Here is a 20,139-nt window from a genome sequence, read left to right as displayed (position 1 = left end):
AATAGGACTTCAAAATATAAACAGCCTAGCAGTCATCAGAATTGACTCCCTCTTTCATGGTACATGGGACTTGATCTTCAATTATTGTTTCTGTGACTGGATGTAGCCAATTATAAAAACAACGATTAATATTTTAATCATTCAATCATCGTAAATTGAGGCATTAGAAAAACAGTTAAGGAAAGATGAGACACTCACTGATGCTAAACAACTGATACAAGACATAGAAAAAGTAACTAGAGTTTTACTAAGTAAACTATTAGTAAAAACTATTAAATAATACAACCCTATCTGGTGATAAGTCTCAGCAATGAAAAGATACAGCACACAGAGGACTACTGATAATTACAGATAAAGATGGGTGGTCATGTTTCCAAAATAAAGAACAGAATAAAAGTGAGCTAAATATTAGTGAGCACTTAACTTACATAATTAAAAGGGTATACTCTAACGATTTAAAGCCTCTTCTAACTTGAGAAAGACATATACTTTCTCACATTGAAGGGTAAATAGTGTTTTTTTATCGCCCAAAAAATATTGTGATGCAGTCACCCCTAAGCAGTCAAAAGTAAAAAAAAATAAATCAATGGCAGCCCTGAGAACGGCCATCAGTATTTAATAAGAGGGCAGAAATTACATTGACGCTTTGTATAAAACATCCTAATCCTCTTCCTCTGATGTTTCACAACAGCGACCTAGTATTTTAATGAATAATTTACATTTGTGTTGCGTTTTGATTTCATAAGATAAACAAGTGCACGATTGAATGTGTGTTTAGGATGCAATAACATAGTCCTCGATAAGAGCTATCAGTATGTTTTAATGCAATATTTTAAGAATTGTGTAATTTAATAATAAAATTATATAATTAGAGAGATCACAGAACTATAGTTAAATATGTTATGGTAGTAACAGCAAATGGATAAAATACAACTGGAATGCTTATGTTTGTTAATTCTAATTTAGGATCACCGCAGAGCTTCTTTCCTTCTGTTTTGCATGCACTCAAATGTATCTGATCTCTTTACAAAGTGGCAAGATTACAAAAACAAAAACGTTTAAGAACTGTACATGTTCCTTGAAAGCCATATACCACTATTGTGCTGCAGTGTATTTATAAAACCAAAATAGGTGACCCAACCAAACATGGCACTAGGGATGCCCTTTCAACCCACTATGCCTGCAGGTACAGCTGCATTACCAAAGAAACTCTTTCGACATGTTTAAAAGTCTACTTCCACCGGAATGGTCCCCAGTTTCAGGAGTGCTACTGATTGTAGCCCCGGTGGAGAATATACATTTGCCATCAATGAGTTTGCTTTCATACTCCCCCAGTATTGCCAAATACCCTGTGCATCTGTCCAAGTGCCAGATAAATGAAACGGCAGAGTATTTCTAAGGAAGGTCACACACACCTTGAGACAGAGGTATACACAGCATGTCCTGCCACTTTGAATTTGTCTCTTCCCATATTACAGCATTGCCTGTCAAGGAGAAGCTTTGTCTGGAGAGGTGCAACGTCCGGTTTGTATCTGCCTTGAGCCTTGACGACCAGACTTCCCTTCACTCTATTGCCTAGGCTGTTGACAATCCAATTCAACAGCTTCAGTGACTATACTTTTCGAACATACTACTAACAGCTCCATACCCACCCTGGAAGTCTCCCCGAGACGGCAGTGACTGACCACCTGAGCCCTATACCATTGAGAGCACTGCCACACTGGCTTCCAAGCTAGAGATGCTATACGCAGACTCACAAACTGGGAAGGTTAGCAGAGTCTACTAGGGGTGCACTGGTGATACTGCTCCCCAAATCCGTAGACCGCGGGCCCCTGATTCAGCGTTCCGGTCCCTCTCTATGCTAAACCTGGACTTCAAGATATTGAGTAGAGTGCTGGCCATGAAACTGGCGCCACACATCCAAACCTTAATACACCCTGATCAGAATGGGATCATCCCGACAATACCTCCTGTAATCTACGTTGACTCTACCATATCATGTATCACCCAGACGTAGGCTTCCATCCGAAGGTGATACTAATGTCTGTCGATCTGAACAAAGCATTACATTCTATATGCTGGGACTTCTTATTCGCTGTTACGCTTCAAATGGGGCTGGGTGAGGCGCATGCATAGCAGTCTTCCAGGAATAATCATTACTGTCAGCAATAACAGTAGCTTTAAATAAAATGTTGCAAATAACAGCTTTAAATAAAGCATTATGAATAACACTTTTACATAAAGCTTTGATCAAACATAAACCATGTGCCTGTGTCTTTCTTAAACATCTTCAGGCCACATAAAATGCAGCCATAGAACTAGCCCCTAGAAGGCGCTGCACTCCCAGCTGTAGAGGACAAGCCCCAGTCTTGGGAGTGCTTGGAAATGCAAGTGAAAATTTCTTGACACTCTTAATTTAGGGTTACCTTCTTAAAAAATAAAATCCACTGTTTTTCATTTCATTGGGGTGGGGGGGGGGGGGGTGCTGCTGTACTCCTTTACCTCCCCCAAACTCATGTTCTCATCTTTAGTGGGGTCCCTGCCGTTGCCTGCCTGCCACCAACAGTCAAACAATATTTGGTCAATTACAGCCCTGCAGGGCATTATGGGGCAATCCCTCATGGGAAGCTTGCATGTTCAATGTGGAGCTCTAACCACTGTTCTTTGCTGTGCCACGGGCCTTGCACCACACAGTTTTCCTTCCTTTTTTCCCTTCTTTTTCTCTTTTTATTTCTTGAGGTGTCTGGGCCACCCAGGCACACCATGTCTGCTTTCATTGGGGACAGCTCTGCGAACCCAATCCCAGCCACCCCAGCCAGCCTGATCAACATCTCCTCTGCTGCTGTGGGAGCCAAAAGTGTCTCTCCCCTGCTTGCAGGAAGTTCTCTTCTGTGGGGGCCGCCTGCTCACCCTAGACTAGTGGTCTTCAAACTTTTTAATGCCACGTCCCACCCAGTGGGAGAAAAAACAAATTGGGTCCCCCCTTAGAATTTTTCACAATTGTTCTATTACGTTGGCAATGTTTAAATATGTCTAGACTTATTAAACATTACAGTTACATTATGTTACATATTTTAAAAATGCATGATTGCTAAACATACTATTCTGGTCAGGCAGGCCTGACTAACGTGTAAAAGTATCCACACTGTGATTGTTAGAAGTGCAGGTGGGGGTTTTGAAGAGTTATTTGGAGTCCCTTTTCATTTGACACATGCTCCCAGCTAAGATATAAATTACAAAATAAGTTAGTGATGGCCTATTACAGAGCGGGTTACTGGCATTAATGTTTTTAATCCCTTAAAACAAAGCACTGTTATCAGCATAATGTTTTTCACTAGAGCCTGGCACGCCTCCTGGGATCACTTGAGACCCCTGCCCTAGACAAAGGCAGCATGGGACAGGCTTACCATCTGTTGGGGGAGCGCAGCAGCACTCCCTTCTGTAGCTTGATGTTGGAGCCCAGAGTTGGGATCTCGGGCCCCTCCTCTCCTTTATGTGGTGCACAACAGCACTCCTTCTCATCACCAACATTGTGGGCCCATACTTGGGATCCTGAGTCCTTTTGTTTGTTCCCTAGGGGAGGAGGTGGCACAATGGCGCTACCCCCGGCTTTTTTAGTTGGTGGGTTCCCAGAGCTGAGATCCAAGGCCCCTTTCTTTGTTTCTTAAAGGAGCGTGCGAGTGCTCCCCCAGCTTCCTATGTTGGCTTGGCTATCTCTGACCCTATTGGCCTGTTTTGAATGATCCTAGATTAATTTTGCTCTTGGTAGTAAGCCCTAGCCACCTGGAGCCTTTTCCTTACCCTCCTGACCTCTATGGTGGCAAACTTTGCAGGGAGCTGTTTCCACTGGCTCCCTGTGCCAGCCTTTCCCCCTTTTCTCCTCTAGTGTTTCTCTCCTCCTTGGTGACGAAGTCCTGCTTCTTCCCCCAACGAGGGCTTAATGGGGTATAAGGGGACCAGCTTCCCTGGTCCTGGGGCAACTGTAGACAGAGTCCTTAGTCCAAGTGGGTATCAGAGGATTCCTCCTTCCAGCTGTCCATGGCTTCAGCCTCCAGTCCCAACGTCCAACCCCAACAAAAAGCACTCGCTCCCCCTTGTGCAAGAGTTTTAAAGTTTTGTTGGAACGTTCTAGAAGCCAGTCACCTCTGGCCAACCCTAGAGTGCCACATCACCTCTCCACCACTGACCCAGCGTTTTTGCACAGCATGCTGGGATAATTCAAGATGGTACCACTAAGAAGCTACTGGTCAGATCTCCTCTGGTGGCCTCAGCTAAGACCCCTCACTAACAAGACTGCCAGGTCCTTTCCCACCAAAACTTAAAAGAAGAGCCCTCTCTTGTGTGAGTTCCAGAGATATGGACTCCCTTCTTTGCACAGTGGACCTGGGCTGGCCCATCCCTGGTACAGTGTGTCAGCTAATAAATGGATACAGAATTTTCTGTCCATCCCTTTCTCCCCAGGAGCTGAGTGAAACACATGTAATTGCTCCCTTTGTGGGGGGATGCTTTTGTTCCTGATGCTGGAGAGCAATGTACTTAACTGAGCCCACCAGGGTGACAAAAGCACTGGGCTCTATTCCTGGCTGAGAAAGGGAAATATGGCAATTCTGGTTGACCCATAAGATGTACAGACACTTGCAGATTTGATCTTGGTGCATATGTTTCATCCCATTTTGATATGTTGATGGGCTTTGGATGCCAAAGGGAAGCAAAACTGCACTCCAAGGCAGATTAGATTCCCCCCATGTGTGTAATAAAGTGCCACTGCAGATAAGAAGGCAAACCACACTGGCTTTCCCTACGAGAGTCCACTATTATTTTAATGCCAACCTGAGATCAACATCTAACCCTGTAGAGTCGCCAGAGCACTAGGCTACCTGTGCTCAGGTACCAGACTGTGCACACACGCAGCCCTCACATGTGTGCACACGTAACCAGCCAAGTGCACCTTACCCTTGTTGTGTTGCAGCTGCGTTATCCTAAAAGTGAGACACTAACTGTAAACGTGTGTAGTCCATTTACCATGTTTAATGTGGTTGAGTCACCAGTTGTGAAACTCATCCACAGTAAATAGGCCCAAAGCAATGTGATCAAAAAGTGAAAAATCTGGGCCGATTACATGGGCAGAATCCATTTTGTTGCAAAGGGTTATACAGTTTGTGCATCACAAGTAAGACCTGTGGTGTTTAAGTTCACTCTGAGCAAGAATGTATTTAAAAATACATTCATTTTATGAAAATGTACTCACTGGCTTGCGGTGGTGAGATCTGCTATTGCACAGACTCTAGAATAGTATCTCCCATATGCAGGCGAGAACTTGTTAAATATATGTAAAATGGTTTCGTTTTGATTCTGAAATGATATGGTAGACCTATGAGAATAGGCATTATAATAAGATTGGGGAGAAGTATTGAGTACAATACTATCTGTGATGTGTTTTGGTTTTAATAAATGCAAGAATACAAAGTGATAAGGATCAGTTTTGAATCTCAAATTCGGACTCTTTTGATTAAAGATAACGTGTTTTAAATTAATTTATTTTCATAATGTGGTACAGCGATATTAAAAAGTATAACTATTCACTACGCATGAAGGTTTTTAAAAAGAATGACATCATATTTTACAAATAATATCATTCATTCATATGTGGTTTTAAAAATTATACCCATAATCTAGATTTAATTAGATTTAATCGATTTTATGCACAGTTCAAGGACTGATATGAAGAGATGATACTTTGTGCCTCAAGCAATCTTGTCTCTGTTGCTCTGTTAGCGCTCAAGCTCCAGCTCTTTTATCAACACCAATCACAGGGCAAGATGAAACCAAAGTTGTGATTCTATGGCATTTAACACATATGACACATATAAGAGCACATATGGTGGTAGCGTTGTACACCAACAACAGATGCATCAGAACTTTGTAAACAAGGGGGGGGAATATCTATGCTAACATAATAATCTGTGCAAACGTTTACACAAAAAGAAAATTACAGTGACAATAGTGACAATGTTATCTTTGAGATATACCTTTAATCAAAATTAAAAACAATTTTGAAAGCAAGCCATGAGGTCAATGGGAAAGGTGGACTATCTTTAATGAAAAAATGCTTACAAGATCAAGAAAACAGGCTAGCAAGTTGCCTTCAATGTAAGATGCTTAATGTGAAAATTAAATCGCATTGAGAATAATTTAAATAATCAGTGAATATTTTATAATTTGTACTTAATAATTAAGACATAAATGTGGATGGTGAACCAAGAGGTCAACCTTTTTCTTGTCTATATGAAAAGGATCAAGTAAATTGATTGGAGAATATTTCTTTGTTCAATGTATTTTATATGTCTTTATGGAAAAATGGGATGGTGTTATTTTAACATTAGCTTTAATATAATATATATAAGGGAGAGATGAGATGGTCAGTATTGAGTTGATCCAAACCCTGATGAAATATTGTTCATGGAGTAGAGAACATAGGTAAGTAACACTTTACATATTGTTTTAGGCCTCCTAAAGCCAAGGCATGACATATCGTTAACAAGAAGATTCCTTTTGTAATATATGGTTGCACCAACAAGAATTGTAAGCAAACTAGTAATACCACATATAATAACACCTATGTTGCTTGGAGAAAAAACAATTATTGATTAAAGATGATTGTTTCTTAGGTAATTTGTTAACAGAAAATATAATCCATTGTTGATGCAACATGAACAAAACAACAAAATATAAGGGAAAACATTTGTGTTCTGCATTATGTCATAACAATGCATATTTGAATTACATTAATGACATAAAATTGATCTTTTTATGTTTTTAAAAGAACCTAGTGTATACTGCTAAACTGATTTTCAATTAGACTTTGAGTATATTTTAGTTGTCAATTCCTCATAAGCCATTTCTCTTTAGTAAATGAAATAAAACTGATGATGATAATAATACTTATAATAATTAATAATAATAATAATATGTATTATAATAACAATGACAATAAAATAAACAAAAGCTACTGCGTTGTCTCCATTTTATAACTAGGGGTATTTGTAACTCGGCTATTTAAACAATTTTTATTTGCAATTCAATAATGCAAACTGATGATGAAAATGAAAATAAGGTGTATATATTTTTCTTAGCCATGAAGTAGTACGGATGGTAAAGGAATGAATGGTGTTGGCTTTTAGGTGGTGCATTTGTACTTTAACTGGAATTTTACAGTTGCAATAAAAAGGAATAAAAATGTTTTATCTTTGAAGGAATATCATACTTGACACGATATACTCTTTGGAACGAAATTGGTTTAGCCAATTGTACAATATGGTGTAATGGAGCGGAACTCATTAATCCTAAAATACTCATTTACCAATAAATATTCAGTCACTACTACAAGAGAGACCGCCATTTCAGAGACTTTAGAACACAAATGGACATGGAAGAAGAAAAGAAGAAGGAAGCAAGCCTTCTACTTTTTGCCTGGGAAAGGACTAAGGTCTAGGATGTTGCTTACTTGTGTACTCAAGCCTTGGAAGTGATTCTCAATGTTCACATCAGCTCATCTCCTGTAGGTCCAGGGTCCAGGAAGGTAAAGGACAAAGAACTGCATCTTTGAGGAAGAAGCAGAGGACCAGTTGGAAATGCAATTTAGGAGGACCATGGTTGGAGTGAGTAGTTGAGCCTGTCTCCCACTGTTCTTGTATCTTATAAGCTAGGCCTATGATTCTGTGTGATCAGGGGAAAATATTCAGCAGCCTGGGAAATCAGGGGTTATTAAATTTTTTTAACTCATTAGTACAGGAACAATGAGCTGAGGCTGCACAAGAAAGGCTTGACATAGAAAGACAAGAGATCCTGTGTTGTACAGCTTGTAGCTTCTTCGTGTAACAAAAAATGTTTAGCTGCTCCTAGTTTAGATGGTATCCAGCAAAGGGGAGACCGGTGCTTTTGCAGTTCCCAGGCTTAACTCACCGGAGGAGTCTCAGCTCAAAAAAACTGACTAAGTCTGAATGAAGAGAAGGGGAACAGGGGTGAAGTCAGCAAGATGACATGAGTAAAAGGAGTACCTTTACCTCTATAGTTTTAAAGTTCATCTCACTGGCAGTTTGGCAGCAAGAATGACGGTATCAAATGGCCTCCAAATTGCAAGTATCCAGCTTTGTAGAGTCCTTGTCATCAACTGCCCTGTATTGGCCAGGTGTAGGATTTTGACCTTCATCTGACAGATGGGATGCAAAGATAAAACTGGTGGATAGAAGGTTGTGATTGATATCCTCTAACAAAGCCTCCTTGTCTGGAATTTGAGAAGTGGGACCTCTGGGAGCCCGGCCAGCAGAAAGTCCCCTTCTGCTGGCCCGTCCAGAAACACCTGGACTGAAAACCCTGTGCACATTAGATTGGGCCTTGTCAAGGGCAGTAAAGGTTGCCAAGTACTTGTCCAGGGTTTCCATCATGTCATCACCGAAGAGAAGACCCTTGGGGGGTCTTGGAGGGTTCTTTCTCTGCATATCCAATGGGAGCTTGTTGACAAGTACCTCCTCAGCCATGTCAATGGTCCTTGCCAGGGGCCCGACCTCATCAAGCAGGTGGGCCTGGCAAGTCTTAAGGGGCCTCTCAAGCCCCTTCCTAAGATCTCTGCCTCGCTTAAAGAGGAAGGTAATGAACTCCAGGTCTAGGTTTGGGCTAAGGCACCCTTTCTCATGGATTACAGTTCTTAGGCATTCGGCCTTTAGAATACTACGGGCTTCCTTTCTTAAGTGGGTTTCTGATCCATCATTTGATGAATTTGCCTCCATGGTCCAGGGGCCACAACTTGGCCCTCCAGGGATGTCTAATGTTATGTGGGAAAACATTTCCTTCCCCAATGGATATTTAACTATTCCTTGGAGGCAGAAGGGGGTCTCATCTTCGATAAAAAGGTCGTCCACATCAAAGTCCCCTTGTTCAAGGCCTAATACGTACTCATCTAAGGGTACTTCGCTCTGTTGTTCCTCCTCTCCCAACTCAATATCCTGAGTGCCGCTAGCTCCACCGGATTCTGTTGTGCCGCATAGGACACTTATCAATTTTTGCCACATAGGACACTAGTCTCCTTCGAGGTGCTTCGAACTCCCATTCTTTTTGAGGTTCTTGGACCGCCCATCTTCTTTCAGGTTCTTGGACCTCCCATCAAGTGGTATAGACCATTTATTGATATGTTTAAATTGCCTCCTTCTCTTACCTCCTTTTTTCTCTGCAATCAGGGTCTCCCCTCAGAGAAGGACCAGGGTTGAAATTCATTATCAGATCTCATAGATCTTTTATTAACCATCACTTCATCCAGGGTCTCATGTCCGCAGGTACGCATCTCATATTGTATTAGCTTCTTAATTAACTCCTCATTAATATTTGCATGTGGGATCTCAGGGCTGTCTGTCTCCTGATCTGACATCCAAGTCAAATGAGGGAAAAAGAGGATTCATTTAAAATAATCATAAAATACCCTGTAAGTAGATGGTGGACTGAGATGAGGGAGAGGTTTATTTTAAAATAAAAACTGGGGGGAAGCCATAAACACAACCCTGGGATGAGGAGCAGTAATCTCACTGTAAGCAGCTGATCGCGTTTGGGCAAAGACCAAATAAAGATGGCAGCACACGGCTCACTGGGCTGGCCAAGCCATTGCACAGCATTTTCCTTCAATACTTGCCCTTTTGTTCCCCATGAACACATTGGGTTAATGAGGCTGACCGCAGCAATCCCTTGGACCGAAGAGCTTCTTAAAAGCGGAGGCTCCTGGCAAGCTCAGCAGGAGCCATGGCAGTCAGAGGCGTGGCTCCTTGGGGTGCTGACATATGCACTGCGGGGCCAGCGGTACACAGAGGCGCTCAAGGCAGCCTCAGCTCAGTGGTCCGGGCCCCGCGGAGAGACAGCAATACAGATGTTGGATCGCACTGAAAGCAGGTATGTACCACAAGCACCACAGATGCTCTAGAACGAGTATCCGCTAAATTGGTGAGCATTGCCCTCTTAGAGGCGGATATCAAATCTAACCCTTAACAAATTAAATTTAACCAAAACAGCACAGCTGAAACAGGTTTCCATAAATTGGAAACTGCAGCAAACGCTCATATAAATAACACACAAGCAAACATACGGAAATGAAAAATTAAGGTAAGGAGCAGCATTTAAAAGAGGCAGGTTTTGTCCATGAACTTACATGTTATTGATGTTCTGTCCTACAAAGTTTACCTTATGATGTAAAAGGTCTTTCAAGTTGCTGCGTGGAGTGGCACTAAAGAAATAATGAATACTGGTAGCCTACGGTCTTGTAATGAAATCACATGACTTCACTCTAGATACACACCGTCACGGTCTGCTTGAAAAGCCACCCTGGACCTTCTGGTCTTCTTTTCCTTAATAAATTTTGCTTCTTTTTTTACTAATTTGGCTTGGGAATTTTATTGTTTCAATTATTGAATTTAAAGTTTTTTTTCTCTATCTTAATTACTTAACTCACATTTTACTGTGGGAGAAACCTACTGCTTGAGCCAGAGGTAACGGATGTAAGTCTAGGACTACCCACTGAAAACCTTAACAAAAATGTTCCCTGCATGTTAAACAGGCATATAACCTTGCCCTGAGTGATCCAACTATGTGTGATAGCTGCTATTCTGACATTTTGAAGCCCAGCTCATGTGCTAATCAAGTGTGCATGCTGAAGCCTAAGCCACTCCTTTCATTCTAAGGTGCCATGCCTAGTTCTGAGACTTGAACAGGCACACTGTTGGAAATTGGGTTACTATTTGAGGGGGATGAAATACTACTCAAGCAGCAATCACAATTTCTGAAGTGAAAAGCAAACTCCAAATTAACCTGTGCTTAACACACTTGTAGACTGGCACAAAAGCAGTCAGGCTTAACATAGAAGAGATATAAAATGTATTTATGCAGCACTTCAAACGGTGATAACGTGAAAAACACACAAGAAAAATCCTGCAACAAATTAGAAAAATAGAGTAAAATTTAATAAAATATTTGAGATCATTATTTAAAAAAATCCAAAAAATACAACCGGAGATATGCAATTTTAAAGATTTAAGTGACAGTCCACCACCTTATTGTTGCAATTCATGACCTAAGTGCGACGGATATGCCCAGAGGTAGGTACCACAATTATTTTGCCACTGGAATCAAGCAATACCTGGCTGATAAGCTCTTATTAAGCCAATACCGGTCTTAGGTTGCTTGTATTCCAGAGGACCTCACTTGGCAGTTCAGGATGGCCTGTTCCCATGAGGATCAGGGTCAATGCTGCTTTGCATATGGATGGGTCCAAACTGAGGTGGCATGTGGGTGAAAAACAAGGGACTGGGATTTGGATCCAAGCAGTCACTAGCGGCTGATATTAATGAAGTCTGACACCTTCTGTGAAACTAGAGTGAGAAGCATCAAGGGCCAAGTGTGGTTACCTGGTGTTAGAAATGGGGTCTCCAGTTGGAAGTCAGTTTGCACTCTGTCCGAACAAGGCCAAAACAACAAAAATCCAACATTCACAAGTAAAGTTATGAAGTTTTAACGTAATAGATTCTTAATCCAGAGAAAACAATGGAAAAGTTGTTGTTACACAAAGTACCTTGTTTTCTCACCCGCAAGTGAGGCCAAGCGTCGTTTTCCGGTCGGGCACCTCGGGTCCGCGCTGGTTTATGTTGATTTTGATGCCCAGCGATGATGCCTGAGAAATACAGCCGCACGGTGATGGAAAACCAGGCTCTGTGGGTTTGCGTCGTTTTCAGCAGCCGCAAGCGGGTATCGAGTCATTTCTCCAGCATCGATGCAGGTGATGCGACAATTTCCCAGCCGCGATTCAGGCGGTGCATTGAGGTGGGTGATGCATCGTTTTTACAGCTGCGTTGCAGGTGGTGCGTCAAAATTTTCCACGCAGTCTCCTGTGCGTGGATTTCAGTCCTTGTTTTACCAGCTTAATCTTTCAAGGGCCCGGGGACTGGATAGGGCACCACTTGGCAGGGGAGGAGTCTCAACAGAGAGTCCAGGTGATGGCAGAGGAAGTCTTTGGAACCCCTCAGACTTCAAAACAGGTGGCAAACTCAGTCCAAGCCTTTGGAGATTCTTCACAAGCAGGAATATACCACAAAGTCCACTCTTTGTCCTCTCTCTCAGGCAGAAGCAGCAACTGCAGGCGAACCCAGCAAAGCACAGTCACAGGCAAAGGGGCAGTACTCTTCCTCCAGGTCTTCAGCTCTTCTCCTTGGCTGAGGTTCCTCTTGGTTCCAAAAGTAATCTGAAAATCTTGGGTTTTGTGTACACTACTTCTACCGCTTTCTGCCTTTGAAGAAGGCAAACTTCAAAGGGAAGTCTCCGTTGTTCACAAGATCCGGCCTTGCCTGCGCCTGGCTCCAGACTCTCAACAGGGGGTTGGAAACTGCATTGTGTGAGGGCAGGCACAGCCCATTCCGGTGCAAGGGACCACTCCTCCCTCCACTCTAGCCCAGATGGCTCATCAGGATATGCAGGCTATATCCCAGCTCCCTTTGTGTCACTGTCTAGAGGGGATTTACAAACAGCCCAACTGTCAGTCTGACCCAGACAGGGAATACACAAGCAGGCAGAGTGACAGAATGCTCACAGCAAGAAAATGCCCACTAAAGTGGCATTTTCAAATTAACAATTTAAAAACCAACTTTACCGAAAGTTGTATTTTTAAATTGTGCGTTCAGAGACACCAAATTCCAGATCTCTATCTGCTCCCAAAAGGAAACTACACTTAAAAGTTATTTAAAGGCAGCTCCCATGTTAACTTATGAGAGAGCTAGGTCTTGCACCATTGAAAAACGAATTTGGCAGTATTTCATTGTTAAAGACATGCAAACCATATCACTACATGTCCTACCTTTAACATACACGGCAACCTGCCCATTGGGATACCTATGGCCTACCTTAGGGGTACATACATGTATAAAAAGGGACAGTTTCAGCTTGGCTGGTGGGTACACTTTCCAGGTCAAATTGACAGGTTAAAACTGCACACACAGACACTGCAGTGGCAGGTCTGAGCCATGTTTACAGGGCTACGCATTTGATTTACAGGCTCTAGGCACCTCTAGTGCACTTTACTAGGGACTTCCAGGTAAATCAAATGTACTATTCATGGAAACGCAAGCACAATTTACACAGGGAGCACTTGCACTTTAGCTCTGGTCAACAGTGGTAAAGTGCCTTGTAACCGTGTGGGTGTGGATGAATCACTCTAGACCGCTTTAGTCTGGGAAAAGGACTTTTATTGGTGATATAAGATGTGGTATGAAACAGGTGAGTATTCTTCAGTCTTTGGTTGCTGGGTTTTAGGGTGGTGGGATGTTCTTGAGGTTTGGTCTTCACTCTTCTCTTTCTGTCTCCCTGGTTCACAGGTCGTCCCCCAGGAAGCGCATGTGGAGAGAAGAGAATAATAGCGGTAAGTGTACTTGATACTTGTATCTATTTTGTCTCCTTATGCTTTCTTTGTTTTCCCCGTCTTACTGTTCTTGTCAAGGTTATTTCTCAGACTGATTCAGGTTAGTATGTGCTTTCTTCCATCTGTTTCTTAGTGCTTTAACTCCTGTCCTTTCTGTCTTATTCATTTTCTTCAGTGCTCAGCCGTTCCTGTGCGTGGCATAGCTGGCCTATTTTTGGTGATGGTGCTCTACGGTGCCTGGTGGTACGTATATTATCACTCCCTCTTTGGGTTTTTCCCTCGTCCTTGTCCGTTTCTCTTTTCCAACCCCCTCGCCCCCAGTGCTCGTGCTTGTTATGTTTCCCTGTTTTGTCCTTCCCCCTCCCTTCTTTCCGTGGTTTCCTTCCCCCACCCCCCCTTTTCCACTCCGCTCTCTTTCTCTCACTCTTGGTCAGGGACGTGGTCCCACGCACCTGAATGGCCACGCTTCTCCTGACGCGTGGCGGGATGCTGCAACTCGTCGTCCCGGTTGCCTGGAACAGGGTCTTCCGACGCTCGTCTTCCGCCTTCACCTCCGGGGCTCGGATGGGACCGCTTTCTCCGACTCTCGGGCTGGCTCCGCTCCTCGGCTTCCGAGTTCACCTCTCTTTCGCTGGGTTTCTCCTCCTCCAAGAAATGGCTCACAGCTGTTCCCTTGCCTCCCGCTTGCTCCTCCAAAGCTCTGAACGCCGTAGGTTCGGGCCGCTGCACTTTTGACCTCCCAGCGTCCTGCCACTGCCGTTCTTCCCACCAATCACGGGCAGGGAGCCGCGGAGCAACAGGGGCAGTGTCAGCACAAGTGGGAGCTGAGTGCGGGCGAACAGGTTCCAGCCCGTCACATGCCTACAGTAGAAAACCCAGCAAAAACAGAGTCCAGCACACAGTCAAAACATGGGAAGCAGAGGCAAAAAAGACAGGGGAGACCACGCCAAGGATGCCAGTTCTAACACCTGGTCATGCCGGACTGGGAAAATGTGACAAGTTCAAGCGACTTCAGTGGAAAGCAGACTGGGTACAGGTACCACATTAGGCCTGTTAGACAAAGTAACTTAGATCCTGGTTTGAGGAGCACTGCGAGATCCCATGTCGAAGATGCATTGTGCACCAGTAGTTCTGAAGAAGCTGAACGCTGTGTCCAGCCTTGTCCCCCTGGGTGCCATTGATGAGGGTGTTGCGGTATGAAGGCCTGCTTCAAGGATGCATCGCACAATGGTAGTTTCTGAGGAGACTACTGGCTGCGATGCAAGATCTAGCATTGGGGATGCATTGCACTGTGGCAGATGCCATGCAACTACAAGAAGATCAGTCAAGATGCATTGGCTCTGCTTACAGAACCACAGCTGGGCAGACAGAGCACCTTCAAGCCCACTTCCAAGGGTCCAGGCCTGGAGTGGCACCACTTGGAGGGGGGGAGGGGGCAGAGGGGGGGGAGGAGCAAGACTCACAGCAGACTGAGTCCAGGAGCTGAGTTCAAGTGGGTTGTTGGCTTTTCTATCCGTGAGGGTCTGATCAGAAGGCCAGCCAATTAGCCCTTGGAGTCACTCTGGATGGTCCTGGGATCAAGATTCATGTCCAGTCCATTATCTCAGGCAGTAGGAAGCAGGGCAACAGAGTAGCATTCCTTTTGCAGAGCAGCACAACTGTCCTTCCGAGTCTTCCACAAGTCAAGAGGTATACTGAAGAATTGGGCCTGCAGGTCCATCCATTATTTATACCTGGTGCTCACTTTAAAGTAGAGATGGTACTGGAGGTTTCCACTGCCAGATGTGTTTAAAATGTCCTGCCTACCTGCATTGGCCCGAACCTGTCTGAGGTAACAAAAGACTAGTGTCAAACCCTTTGTTAGATTGATCAGGCAGAGCATTTGTGATGTGCAAGTGTGTTAGGTAGACAGCTTCTCCCCCTCAGCAAGTCAGAGACTGCCCATCCTACCAACACTTAGCCCCGTCTTGTGTCACTGTCTAGGAGCAATACATAAACACCAACTGCCAGCTACTCCTAGTCATGTGACTCGGGATACAGGAAGCAGGCACCAAATGGTAAGGACAAAAAAATATCAACTTTCTAAAAGTGACATTTTCAGAATAGTGATTTAAAACAGACTTCACCATTACAGAGAGATTTAAATGACAATTCTTTAGAAACCAAACACAACATTCCTACCTGCTTCCAAATGAAATGTTATCACTTATTAAATGCTATAATGTAACCCAATGTTATCCTATGGGAGCGGTAGGCCTTGCAGCAATGACAAATTTAAGATTTTTTCAATACCAGGACATGTAAAGGATAATAGTATATGTGCTACTTTCTAAATAAACTGCACCTTAACCTATAGGTATAAAAAAGATTTTTTAGACCCGGCAAAAGGTTTATTTTGCCAGATCAAAATGGCAGTTTAAACTGCACACACAGGCAGAAATGGTAGGCCTGAGACACATTTAAAGGGCTACTTAAATGGGTAGCACAATCAGTGCTGCAGGCCCACTAGTAGCATTTACAGGCCCTGGATACAAGTAGTACCACTTTACTAAGGACTTTCAAGTAAATTAAATGTGCCAACTGGAGTGTAAACTGATTTCATCATGTTTAAAGGAGAGAACATACTCACTTCAGAACTGGTTAGCAGTGGTAAAGTACACAGAGTCCAAAGTATAACAAAAACAAGATCAGCAAAAAAGGTGAAAGGCAAAACGTTTGGGAGAAGACCACATCAAGGCTGACAGGTCTAACACACACGACTATGCCCTCTAGCTGAAATGCTACTTCTGTCCATGTCCTGGGCTGTCGACTTTGAGTAGTGGTGGCAGTGTACCATTTTTATAATTCCAGCACTGAACAGACCTTTTCTCAGATTCACAGACAGGGTGATGCCTACTGGCATTTGTTAAGTTTCACTGATATGGGATACCAAAACACTTTGACAGCCCACATGTATATTGAAAGTGTGTTGTTTAAAATGTGCATAGCAGTATAACTCCATGTATATGTGATTGTAAGATTGCTGCAAGTGACGGAATCCATTGTTTGCCCCTAGTTTTACATAGCACGAGAAGTTGCTTCAGCTTTACCAGACATTCCTGAGCAGGAGGGTGTAATCTAAGAAGTGTGAACAATGAAGAAAGGGTTGCATTTAGAATTTCTCGGGTGACCATTTTGCACGGAGTTGGGTTAATGGTGGAGGAATGGGGGTGAGTAGGCAGAATCTGTTGTTAGGGGAAGGAAATCTAGGCAAAGCCAGACCCTTTTCTCTCCCCAAGTGTTACTTCAGGAAGGTCAAAAGCAACCAGATGCAAAGATTTCTCATATAATTGTGCTGATGCTGTAGGTACTTCTCCCTGAACCAGTATTATAATGTGTACAAAGACTCTGCTGCAGAAACAATATGAAATATGAAAAAGAACCATCTGGAACTGGTTCCTGGGCATGATAGTGGGATCACCATCCCCTGACTAGAAGGTATGTGTAAAAGTGTGACCCAAACTACCCCACTTAGTTCCAATTCCAAGTTCTTCAACACCAAGAAAGGGTTATGTTCTGCAGAGTACTTAAAGAACTGCTGAGATCCAGGGCTGAAGTGTATCAGGAAGCTAGTCTCCCAGATGCCAAGGTACATCTCCTTAAGTCTGTGAATCATGCTGTAGGAGAAGCTGTAGCATCAGGGGTGTGGAATTCCTATAGCTGATGCCCAGGACACACTGTTTGGGGCCAAGGACAACAGGTATTTATGTTTATTTTGTCACTGGGACAAGTAAGCCCAGCTTCCTGCAGCACAAACCATTTGGCTGCCTGTTTACAGTAACACATTATGGATCAGGGAAGGATATTGTCTGCAGTTAAGTTAATATGTGTGTCCATATGTTAATGCTGTTTGAACTTGTATTATGGTTCATTAAAACAAAGTCTTTATTTTTAGGGTGAGCACTCAAAGAAAATGTTGTAAGCTCAGACTGCACCACTGACTGGTTCCAGTATAAAAATGAGCAAACACATTTGCAAAGTTTAACAGTATGATGCTATGTATAATGCTCTCAGCATACTCTCTCATTCAATGCAAATATTTGCAGAATCATGAAAGCAAGATAGGAGCTTTTTTGCTTTCAAAATAAAATTTTCACAAAAAATGCAACAAGGAAAAAAATGTTTTTACTAATCTACTTTGAAATTTAGGTACCATTTCTTTAAAGCATCATTCATTAAAATGTGTTGATGCAGTCTAGTATTTCCAAAAAAATTTCATAATGGAAAATCAGTGTTCCCAGTTCCAACAAGATTATGGGAAACATGAAAATATACAAGTATTGCCAAAGCGAATACGTCTGACATTTGGTGGTCAGCCTTTTTGTCAATCCGTGTCTTTTTTTACATGGTTTGGGTAAAACTTTACTGATGCGGGAGCTGCCCAGCCCTGACCATCATCACAAACATTGACAAAAAGCTAAAATATTTTTTGTCTCAAAAAGCACACCTTGTCAATGTAGCTCTGAGCACTCAACAAAACTACTTTATGTGCCAATATGCTTCTTGTGAAAGAGCAGAGTGCTGTCAATCACAGTGAATCCAGCTGATAAATAGAGACTTAGAGATAGAATTTTAATAAAAACAAAAGGTCTTCAATAACCAATTAGTGGCCCAATTTTTAAAGAAAAGTGACACATAGCAGATGTCCTTGAAGTACTGTTGATTTACGGCTTTCAGGAATTCATAAGAATTTACAGAAGTAGGCCTGGAAATCCTACTTCTAGAAAATATTTGTGAATGAAACGGTTACTTACTAGTAGCAGCAGTTTTGCAGCCACAAGATCTTTCTGGATTCACATGATGTACATTATTCTTCCATCTAGCGGTGGGGTTTGGAATTCTCTCTTTTTCTTTTTTTTTTGCTGTGGGGTCGTCGACAACCATTTGGTGGTATGTTCATCCTCTATGTGATGTCAGATGAAGCCGAGGAAGTTCCTGAGTGTGGTTGCCATCTTCAGATTCTTTTTTCTTTCCTCTTCTGGTGTACTTCCTCCCTTTTTTTCTCCACCTTGTTGCATCATTTCCCATTTCTGGGGAGGCAGGTGGGTCGCATGTAAATCCAGAAAAAACACCAAGCTGCAAACCTACTCCCATCGGTGAGTAACTGTTATGATGAGACGTCTGAGTCAGGTTTAATGTTGAAATGTTTATTTGATGTGCGCAAGGTCCAGCGTCGCTCCCTCTCGACGGCTCCCTGTAACTCCTGCCCTCACCAGACAAACTCCGTAGCAACAGAACGCAGGAACCGTCAAGAGCTCGCTCACACGCTGGAATTCATGATGACAACAACCTATATTACAACATATCTTCCTCTTTTCATTACCCAAAAGAACATACGTCACTAAAATAATAAACATTAGTATTTGCAAGGATTAACAGGACAAAATGCAACATGAAAGTGGAAAGAACATGAATTGTTAACTGATTGACACATATGTTTGTATAAAATAAAATGTCAAACCAGACAATATGTGAATGTATTTCCAATTAGCCTTTTCTACTTTACATAGTCATCCAAATATTCTGGTGCTTTCTTAACCCTTTGTGGTCTCTCCTTCATTACTTCTTCCTTAGATTCAATAATCTCTCTATGTCTTTCTCTATCATCTGCACTTCCACGATCACAATGGTCAGTAAAGACAGGCATATCACCTGTTCGTCTAGTGTATTGTGCAACCTCTGGATCTAATGGTTTCCTTCCCTGCTCATCAAACATAAATCCACTGATATTCCACCTTTCACCATTGTTCAAAATTACATACCAAGGATGAACTTCCTTGACTTGAAATGGTCCTTTGAATTTATTTATCCCTCTCACAATTCTTCCAGACTTTACTTTCACCCAATCAACCGGCCAAATTTGGTTCTTACCTCTTTTGCCATCCGCAGAACTTCCACATTTATTCTCGACTCTAGATGCTACCACATCAGCATTAGCTAGTTCTCTCATCCAAAACAGAGTCAATTTAGAATTTGGTCTTCTACCCCTCATCATGAAAAAAGGTGAAGATCCCCGGTGCACAATTGACAGTGGTGCGATATGCCCACACAACATCCACAACCGTACTTTCCACATCCATACCACTAGCCAACGCTTGCTGTATGGCACCCTTAACCATTCTGTTTGCTCTTTCCACCATTCCATTTGCCTGCGGATTATAAAGTGCTGTCTTTGAATGTTTAACACCACACGATGAAAGGAACGCTCTCATTTCATAAGAGGTCAGTTGAGTACCATTATCCGTCACCAAACATACAGGAAATCCTTCTTCCTTAAATATTTTAGACAAGACTCTCACTGTAGATGACGTGGTGATTTCTGACACAAACTTCACTATTAACCATTTTGAATGAACATCCATCAATACAAATGCAAATCTTGACATGTGTTTAACTCCACATAAAGGACCAATGAAGTCTCTACACACGGTATGCCATACTTGTCCAGGATCCTCAATGTAACCTGAAGAGATTGCTTGCCTACTCTCAGTCTCTTTTCACTACATACACACACATCACATCTATCCACCCAGTGTACGATATCATCATCCATTCCTGGCCACCAGAAATTCTCTCTGAGTCTCCTCTTAGTGAATGTTTGCCCTAAATGACCCTCATGAGCAAAATTGAACATTTTCTTCCTCACAACTAAAGGAGGA

The 20,139-nt window shown here is 42.7% G+C and overlaps 1 protein-coding gene across 2 annotated transcripts in view; it reads right to left on the bottom strand.

The window, feature by feature from the left end:
* CYB5R4 (cytochrome b5 reductase 4) overlaps positions 1–20,139 on the bottom strand; it is a 1,010,997-nt gene that overhangs the window by 830,091 nt on the left and 160,767 nt on the right. The gene's annotated exons all lie outside the window — the stretch shown is intronic.

The sequence above is a fragment of the Pleurodeles waltl genome, chromosome 5, assembly GCF_031143425.1.
Source record: "Pleurodeles waltl isolate 20211129_DDA chromosome 5, aPleWal1.hap1.20221129, whole genome shotgun sequence".
Classification (NCBI taxonomy): Eukaryota; Metazoa; Chordata; class Amphibia; order Caudata; family Salamandridae; genus Pleurodeles; species Pleurodeles waltl.
Note: the sequence above shows the minus strand (reverse complement) of the source record. Positions and strands in the feature narration are given on the sequence as shown.